Raw genomic sequence first — 8,737 nt, 5'->3', positions numbered from 1 at the left:
ACTGGATCGCACCTGCAATCCTAGCACTCAGGAGGCAGAGGCAGGCGGATCACCATAAATCTGAGGTAGGGCCTTGCTTTGTGGCCAGGGTTGGCTGGAATCGTTGATCCTCCTGTCTCAGCCTCCTAAAGTCTGGGATTATATCATCTCTAAACAACAACAACGACAACAATAACAGTAATACTAATAATAATGCCATTGCTGGTTACCATGTGTGGGTTACAACCCTGCACCTTACTATGCCCTAAACATTGCTTTAAGCTCTGCCCACGCAAGAAATCATTCCATCTCCTTGACCCTGGGAGGAAGCCACTCTTCCCTTCCTGTTTACAGATTCTCGGAAGGTGAGGCCGGGAGAAGGAAAGCCCCTGAGATATCTCACCTCTCAGAAGCTGATCTCTGGGGCTGAAGAGAGGGCTCGGCGTTTTAGAGCACTGACTGCTCTTCCAGAGGTCCTGAGTTCAATTCCCAGCAACCACACAGTGGCTTACAACCATCTGTAATGGGATCTGATGCCCTTTTCTGGTGTGTCTGAGGACAGCTACAGTGCACTCATACATAAAATAGAAATAAATCTGAAGAAGAAGAAGAAGAAGAAGAAGAAGAAGAAGAAGAAGAAGAAGAAGAAGAAGAAGAAGAAGAAGAAGAAGAAGAAGCTGATGCTAGGCAGTCAACCTCTAGAGCTTGCAGCCCAGCCTGGCCCTTGCTACCAACAGTACATCATAGTGACACATCCTCCTCACAGAAAACAGAGAGGACCAAGGAGGGGGAACCATCATCTACCAAAAGAGAACAGCTGTGGACATTTGAGGACACATGGCCCACCATGTATGGGGGTGTTCACCTTTAAGCCCAGCACTTTGGGAGGGACAGGCAAGGTTATTGCTGTGAGTTCAAGGCCAGCCTCGTCTATATAGCAAGTTCTAGGACATCCAGGGCTACATAGAGATCCTGTCTCCAAATAAAACTGAAAACCAAGATACACTGCCTAAACCTTTACCTGTAAATCTATACAAATGAGACCACATGACTCAGGCTCTTTGGTAGCTTCTCCTCTCCTTTGATAGCACGAGGTTTTCTCATTCAGTAAAGTCTCTCCTTTAGCATGATCCTGACAGAAGTGTCTGGTCCAGCAGCCATGAAGATTATACACTGGGCTTCCCCTCTGGGTGGCTGTGCAGCTGGTATCCCTGTTATACATCACATGGAGGTGAGTACTGCTTGCTCTGTCTTGTGTGCCTCCACCCAAGGAGGGTCTTAGTGGATGCTCCCAACAGGGACGCCACACTGTCACCTCAGAGAATGTAACATGAAGCTGTGGCATAAAACAGAACAAAGCCTTTCCTTGCTCTGGGGTCTGCTCTGGATCAGTCTAGACCAACACAGGTTCTGGAATGTGTGTGTGTGTGTGTGTGTGTGTGTGTAAGAGAGAGAGAGAGAGAGAGAGAGAGAGAGAGAGAGAGAGAGAGAGAGAGAGACTTACTGTGTAACTCTGGCTATTCTGAAACTCACTGTGTAGACCAGGCTGGCTGCAAACTAACCTGCCTCTGCCTCCCCAGTGCTAAAATTAAAGCCTTGAACCACTCACTACACCTGGTTCCAATTACAGGCATTGAAATCATTATTTCATTCCGAATTCCCTGGGAATCAGGAACACTTGCAGACTGTCACAGGCCATCCTGCACCCCACTGAGTAATTTGTTAGGCAGTAAGCACCCACAGGTCCCCATCGGGGGACAGTGATCAGTAGGAATGAGGGACTTGCTTGGCCCAGAACTCCTATAACCTGCTCCAACATCCCATCATGCTTTGCATACACAGGACAAATGCAAGCAAAGAGACTTCAAATGTTTGGGCCTCTCTGAACGTGGGGCCTGTAACTACCCTGGAAGCCACAGGACCACACAGCTGGCCACAGAAAACATTTGGATTGTCACTGAAGAGGCCCACTCTAACGAAGTGTGTCTTATTTCCATGCCTAACCCCCTCTGCTCAGGAATAGATGCTGGGGTTGTGGATGTGCCTCAGTGGCAGAGTGCATTCTTCAGGACAGCATAAAAATGCTAAAAAAGAAAGAAAAGGAGAACCAGAGGACAGTGAAGGTCGGCTGGCTGGGCTCCAGAAGGCAAAAGCTGGGCCCAGAAGGTGGGACCAGCTCTCTAAACACTGGATTCTGCTTGCCAAAGGTTTGTTCCTGGCCCGCCCTTCCTCCCAAGGGCTGAATAATCTAGGTGGTTGATACTCTGCACAAAAGAGCAGGCTTGCTGGTCAATTCCAATCATGTCTTTGTTGGGAATCCTTGGCTGGTACATCCTGTAAGTTTGTAACTCTTCAGCTAGGAAGCCCAGAGTGCTTTGGAGGGTGAGGCTTGCCTGTGGATAGGGCCACAATGGGTCATGTAAGCCAGTACTTGGTGGGGGTGGGGTGAGGGTCCCCTCAACTCTGAATAGAGAAAGAAAACACTCCTTCCTCTCTCTCCCTTAAAGTATTTCCCCCAGCCTCACCAACACTGCCCCTTCCCCCCTACAAACACTGGCAAGGCTGTGCCCTACTTTGTGAGCTGCACAAGTTACTTTACCCTGCCCCTAGACTGCAACCTTAAGGTCCTGAATCCTCAAGCCTTAGACTTTTTATTGCCTAACAGAAAGAGAACCTCAGCGTAGGGTGGAGTTTCTCCACCTCCAACCTGCTCCTCCTGGTGGTATCATCAGAGTCCAGTGAGTTAATCCACGCTTTCATCAAACTGTCTGTGATATAACTATTAACTTCAGCTGATGGCACAAGACACTCCACAGACCACACAGGCACTCTTCTGTCTGAGCCCTGATCTCTGATTAGGTTGTTATCTATCGTCTGGACATCCATTTACACTCAGACCGTCATCGGCTTTAGTCTTGCTCAACATCACCCTTGGATGGGAGGGGTAGGAAGACACCAACCAGCCTGGGCAGAAGCCTGGAGGAGGAACGGAAGCTGCTGTGTGGTAGTGAATGAACATTCCAACTCCAGCATGTTACCGCTGAGGTTGCTCACCCGCTGGTAGTGCGCACAGCCTGACTCCCCTGTGAGGCATGGCTTCCTACAGTGCTTCTCTTTCTGTTAGGCAATAAAAGATGAAGGCTTGAGGACTCAGGACCTCAAGGTTGCCACCCTTGAACTCTCTCCCAGCTGAGCAGGTTGTCATTGGTAGCCCAGATCCCCCATCACAGCCATTCACAACCTGGATAAAATCCCTCGCAGACTGCTGTGGCATAAGGACAGCAAAAGCACTCGCTAGAACCTTCCTTCACTAACAACCCCTCTCCTCCCCTGTGGAACCTAAAGCCAGGGTAACCTTGACCTTGCATACACTTTATATTCTGGAATCTGGCATTAGTCTTTGGGGGATCAAACTCTTAAGCTCCTGGCCGTGCTATTCAGAGCGGCTGCCATCAGCCACGGGTGGCTATTTCTAATGTCAGCCTTAGTTAGTTAAGGCTTATCTACAATTATAAATTCAGATTCCCACGCAGTAGCCACGTTTTAAGTCCTCAGTAGCCACATGTGCCTAGTAGCTGTCATATGGGACAGTGCAGAATCCAGGGTGCTTCTGTCCTTCCAGAAAGTTCTATATGGCATGATGCCCTAAAGTAGCCCTCAGCAGCTGCCTTACTTGGAGCAAGCTACTTACTGTTCTACATTTTAGGTTTCCTCGTCTGCAAAATGGAAATTCACCTACTCCTCAGCAAACATTTAACTAAGTGTCTGCATGGCCAGGTAGTATTTTAGAGCCTGGGGTACAGCATCAAATCACACAGCTATAAAAAAGCCCCAATGGACAGACCTTTTAGAGGATGGACTGTGGCATCCACCTCTGAGGGTTCATTTAAGGATAGAAACAGACATGAATAGCACTGGGCCGTACCCATATCCGCAGCAGGTCGAGAGAGAGAGAGAGAGAGAGAGAGAGAGAGAGAGAGAGAGAAGGCTCATTGGTTAAGAGCACTGACTACTCTTCCAGAGGTCCTGAGTTCAATTCCCAGCAACCACACGGTGGCTCACAACCATCTGTAGTGGGATTGTATGCCCTCTTTTGGTGTGTCTGAAGACAACTACAGTGTACTCACATACATAAAATAAATAAATTAACGGGGGGGGGGGGAGAAGACATGAACACATGCTAGCACAGTTGATGTGCTTAATAAATGCTACCGCTATTATTATTTGGCTTAAGAGGCCCAAGCCAGCCTGGAATTCAGTCGTTTTGCTTCAGCCTCTTAAGGGATGAGATTACAGGTGTTTGCTACTCTGCTTAGCTGAGCTGCTACTTGCTAATAATTTCCTACTGTTTTTGCCACTCTGGACAGTAAGTATGTAATACCCAGGTTTCCACTTCCTAGTCTGCTTCCGTGGCAGACATTGCTAATTGATCATCGCACCCCACCCCTCCCCTTCTGAGGTAGCAAAGGGACTCTTGGAACTGAGCATCAGGCTGTTCTGACACATACTCCCCAGGACTCTCAACAGGCCCTGTGAACTTCACCTCTGCCCCCCTACCCCAAACTTCCTGCCCTGCAGAATCCCGGAGGCTGAGATCTCTTAGGTTCTCACTGTAGAGTTAAAGCTTTCTTCTTGTCCCTCTTTAGAAGAAGCAAGCATGCAGCTCATACCTCCTCAGCTGCGTAGCTGCTCCTCTGCTGGTTCTAGTCCAGTCACTGGCTCTTGGCTGGCTTGTTGCGGGTGGGGCTCTGGCTGGTTTCTCTTCAAGTGTTGTGGAATCAGAGGTGGTCTTCTCTCTTCTTCCGGAAAGAATGAACTATGTCTCAGCTGGGCAATAAGTATTGGGCAAAAATGGCTGAATGCTGTCAGCCTTGTATCTCAAGTGGCCGGGAGACAGATGCTGAGCACTGTTGCAATAGAAGGAGATAAGGAAGGACAGAGCTGGCCCCGCTCCCTGGGAACTGAGGGAGGCAAGAGCACAGGGTTCTGAGGAGCCTGCCTCCTGCAGGAGGAGCTGCCCATCTACAACCTGACCCCTTGAAATGCCTGGCCTGGCTCCTCTTCTCCCCCATGGCCTGGGCCAACTCCGCAGGCTGTCCTGGCTGAACCTCCGGGCATCTAGTTCTGTTGGTTTATTTATCCAGTTACTTATTCAGTATAGCAGGCCTTAATGACCATGGCATAAAGACAGGTTGGCTCTACTTAAATCTTGCTCTGCCACTTGGCAGCTAGCTGTGTAGCTTTGGGCCAGTTACAGAGAAAATATTTTTTCCGAGGCAGGGCTCTCTAGCTCAGTCTGCCTTTCATCTTGCCATTTGGCTGAAGACAGTCTTGATCTGCTCTACCTGTTTCCCCCTCCTCGGTTCTGGGCATACAGGGGGTGTTCCATTACTTCTGGTTTCTCGGTAGTGGGCATGAAGCCCAAGGCTTCATGTATGTTAGAGGTAAGCTATAGCCTGGGGGCAGTGGGGTGGGGAGTCCAGCTTAGCTCAGGGGTGCGTGTCCAGAGCGCAGAGGGACCTTCTGTGGCACAGCTCATTAACAATGGCTTGCCTCCATAGTGATTCTTCATGACAAAGACAGTCCTTGCTTGTCCAAACTGTTCATTCCTGAGGAAGATGGTGCATATAACTTACTCAGGGTGGACCAGAGATTAAATAGCTTTTGCAGGAAGGAATGCTTCTGGGAAGGGAAGCTTATTGGCTGAACCCTCGTGGCGGCCCATCTAGATACCTTATTAGCGTGAAGAATTCTGGGCTCTGCACTATCTGACTAGGTGTCACGGTGGTCACTTGCATGCTCCAGGACAGGGACCAGGTAGAGAGCAAATTCAAATGCCCACTGTTCTCAATCATGAGAATTGCCGTGGCTTCTCAATCTGCTCGACCTTCCCAGTTTTCTGTCTGCTGGCATGGTTCCACTTGTCCCACACACGACTGTAGGAAAAATGACACAGAGAAGCAGACAAACTAGAGTTCAACAGGCTGCGTGTGATGCTTTATCAGAACAGTGAGGGGCCCTGACCCTCTCCCGGGATGAAGTTGAACACAGCAGGAGAAGAGTGGGTTGGTTTTTCCTTCTTTCTTTCTTTCTTTCTTTCTTTCTTTCTTTCTTTCTTTCTTTCTTTCTTTCTTCCTTCCTTCCTTCCTTCCTTCCTTTCTTTCTTTCTTTCTCTCTCTCTCTTTCTTTCCTTCTTCCTCCTCCTCTTCCTCCTCCTCCTCCTCCTCCTCCTCCTCCTTCTTCTTCTTTGGCTTTTGAGGCAGGGTTTCTCTGTGTAGCCCTGTCTGTCCTGGAACTCACTCTGTAGACCAGGCTGGCCTCGAACTCAGAAATCTCCCTGCCTCTGCCTCCCAAGTGCTGGGATTAAAGGCGTGCGCGTGTGGATTGTTTTTGATACCCTGGTATACAGTTTCTGTAGCCATTCTTTATAGCTAGGGACTATTGCTCAGTACTACCTGACTTAACTCCTCGTCATCTGGGGCTGTTACTCAACAATAGTGAGACTCTGTTTCTAAACAAACAAACCATCACAGCGCCAACTTTGAAGTTTCCAGGCTCATTTCCCACAACCCACAGCAGGCTAGAGGCCGCTGTCCAAGCCCTAACAGATCCTGGGTTGAAGCCATGCACCTGCCTCTTCTTTTCACAAGTCTCTGACTTATTTAGAACAAAGGAGAATGGCCTCCTGCCCTTACAGCCTGGGTGGTCTCAGCCCTTTAAGGCCTCCTGTAGTCTTAGCTGAGCTCAGGCGACCTGGGGGCCTTTCCTATTGCTCCACTCCTTTGGCAACAGGCTGAGGCTGGCCTCTGGTGGAAGCACCTTTTTGCTGGGAACAATGAGTCTGACCCCCTCTCCCCCCACCCCTTCATTCCTTCACCCGAGCCCCCCTGAGCGGGGGTTGGGGGCTGGGGGACTGGGAAGCTGGGGGGGCTGGGATTTTAGGGCTCAAGTTCAGTTAATCTAGAAAATGCAAGAAACACTGACTGGGCTGTGTGGGGCTGGTGTCAGATGGGAAGGGAAAGGATCCTAAAGTGCTCAAGTCAAGCAGTCACTGCTGAGGGACACTGACAACTTGGGTTGTCCCCAACCCATCCAATTTTATCTGCATACGAAGGCCCTGCCTCAGTTTCTACTGCCTAGATTAGGGCAACCAGAGCTGCCAGAGAGGAAGCTACCGCTGTGGTTTAATCACATGACCCAGTTTTAACCATCATAGCAACCGAGCCCTAGACTAGCGTGAACCTAGTTAGAAGAGGACCTTGGATTCCCAAGAACTGGAGTTACAGTGTTGGGTTCGGGATGGAAGCCGAGAAAACACACTTACCTCAGAGACAGAAGCTTTAAAATAGAAGCTTCACTTTCCAGGTGCTCAGGGAGGTGGCCAGTTAGGCCCCTCCCCGAATTGCGTCCCCAAAGGGAGACTGTGCAGCATTTTTATAGGATGGAAAAGCAAAGCAAGGGGGATCAGGGTGGGATGTTGCATTGGCCAATCGTATTTTGAAACAAGGTTTAAGCAAGGAAGTTAACATTGGTGACTGGGCCTTATCCGGGTCACCTGGTTTCAGGGTCCTGATTCAGCTTTTGTGTTCAGGTCCCCTCCTGGATGCTGCCCTGGAATTTGGAATGGTGAAGGAACAAGGAGAGAGCAAGCCGCACACAGTCAATTACGTCAAGATGAGCAGCACGTGTACGACTCGTGTGCCATAATGTGGATAACGGAACAGCAGCATCTTCCCTGTTGACAGCCTTCACTGGCTAACAGACCAACAGGAAGCGTCTGAATGAACAGGGTACGAGTTGGGTTCCTGGGCCTGGGAACTTGAACTCAGCTTTGACCTGCCAGCAAGGAGGAGCTCATTCTTGAGATGGGTGAATGCAGGAAAGTAACTCCTAACAACAGGGGACTGAGAACTGCCATGTGGGTGCTGGGAACTGAGCCTGGGTCCTCTGCAAGTGCTCCTAACAGCTGAACCATCTCTCCAGTCCCTGACCTTAGAGAATATATTAACTATTCATGACTACCCACACCCCATTTCAAGAACTGCGCACCAAAAACCTCATATTTTAACCTTATGTTTTTGTCTCCAATAATTTCCATTTGGGGACATGTCTCTCCCTGTAGGTCAAAACTGTAGTTACCACTCAAAATTGCTTCTTATTGAAAACATTTCTCCCAGGGGCTGGAGAGATGGCTCAGCGGTTAAGAGCACTGACTACTCTTCCAGAGGTTCCGAGTTCAATTCCCAGCAACCATATGGTGGCTCACAACCATCTGTAATGGGATCCGATGCCCTCTTCTGATGTGTCGGGAAACAGCTACAGTGTACTCATATGCATAAAATAAATAAATAAATCTTTTTTTTTAAAGAAAACATTTTTCTTTTATACTTAAAAAAAGATTTAGTTATTTAGTTATTTATTGTATTTAGATGTATGTGTGGTTATCTGTGTGAATATATGGCATGAATGTGTAGTGGTCACTGAGGCCTGAAAGAGGGCTTTGAATCCACTGGGGCTGGAGTTATAGGTGGTTGTGAGTTACTATGTACGTGCTGGGAACCAAAGTTGGAAGAGCAGCAAACATTGTTTGTTTGTTTGTTTGTTTGTTTTGACACAGGGTTTCTCTGTGTAGCCCCAGGCTGTCTTGGAACTTGCTCTGTAGACCAGGCTGGCCTCAGACTTAGAGATCCACCTGCCTCTGCTTCTCAAAAGCTAGGATTGAAAGTGTGTGCCACCACTGCTGGGCTGCAGCAAGCAC

The sequence above is a fragment of the Mus caroli genome, chromosome 8, assembly GCF_900094665.2.
Source record: "Mus caroli chromosome 8, CAROLI_EIJ_v1.1, whole genome shotgun sequence".
Classification (NCBI taxonomy): Eukaryota; Metazoa; Chordata; class Mammalia; order Rodentia; family Muridae; genus Mus; species Mus caroli.
This window is presented reverse-complemented; position numbering follows the sequence as displayed.